Genomic DNA, 852 nt, shown 5'->3' with positions numbered 1-852 from the left:
AGGGTTTGAGGTGATGGATGCTATATTGGTGGGCACCATTCTAAGCCTGGACAAGGGTAACATCATCACCCTTATCAGCCCATCTATGAAACCAGTGGAGTACTGGTATTCATACACTCTTTCAATTTCTTATTATATTTGACTACACTTGTGCATGCATACTGATAAGTGCTTGAGTAAACATGTTTTTATATGTGTTTTACATACATTGATCATCATTTTATATATGGTTTATGACTCATTTCGTGTATTGGGTGTTCTTCTGTGATATTAGGTTGTAGATGCCGTGAAGAGGTAAAAGGGAGCAAAGATAGGCTAGAAAGGTACGATGATGAGAGCTCTTGTGTAATTCGATGACTAGGACACAAGAGCAGTTCACAGACATGGGAATGTGTGCCAACTTCCAAGCAAATTCAAGTTAATTCACTAGTGGAAGGGCATGAAGGCAGTCACATCCTCATGTTCACCTCTTTGTAAAGAATGCAAGACCTCTCAAATGCGCGTTGATGAAAAAAAATCTTCTAGCCAACCACGTGATCGTGTGCCCGATTATGTGGCCTCAAGAGGAAGAATATTTCGACCACGATGGAGGAAAACACTATAGCAAAGTATTGTAGCAAAATAATGTAGCAAATTTACCGTAGCAGTACTATAGCAAAATTAATGTTTACATGCCCACGTGGAAATTCCTGCAGCCCACGGGGGCGCATGTGGGTACGTGACAATTACATGTTTGAGCTATAAATAGGCCATTTGACCTATTTTTCAGGGACTTTTGGCGGATCTTTGAGCGAATACTTGGAGGGTAAGTCAGATTGGGTTTGAGGAGGAGGTATTTGCCGATTTGGGGGG

This window comes from Dioscorea cayenensis, unplaced genomic scaffold (genome assembly GCF_009730915.1).
Source record: "Dioscorea cayenensis subsp. rotundata cultivar TDr96_F1 unplaced genomic scaffold, TDr96_F1_v2_PseudoChromosome.rev07_lg8_w22 25.fasta BLBR01000483.1, whole genome shotgun sequence".
Classification (NCBI taxonomy): Eukaryota; Viridiplantae; Streptophyta; class Magnoliopsida; order Dioscoreales; family Dioscoreaceae; genus Dioscorea; species Dioscorea cayenensis.
Note: the sequence above shows the minus strand (reverse complement) of the source record.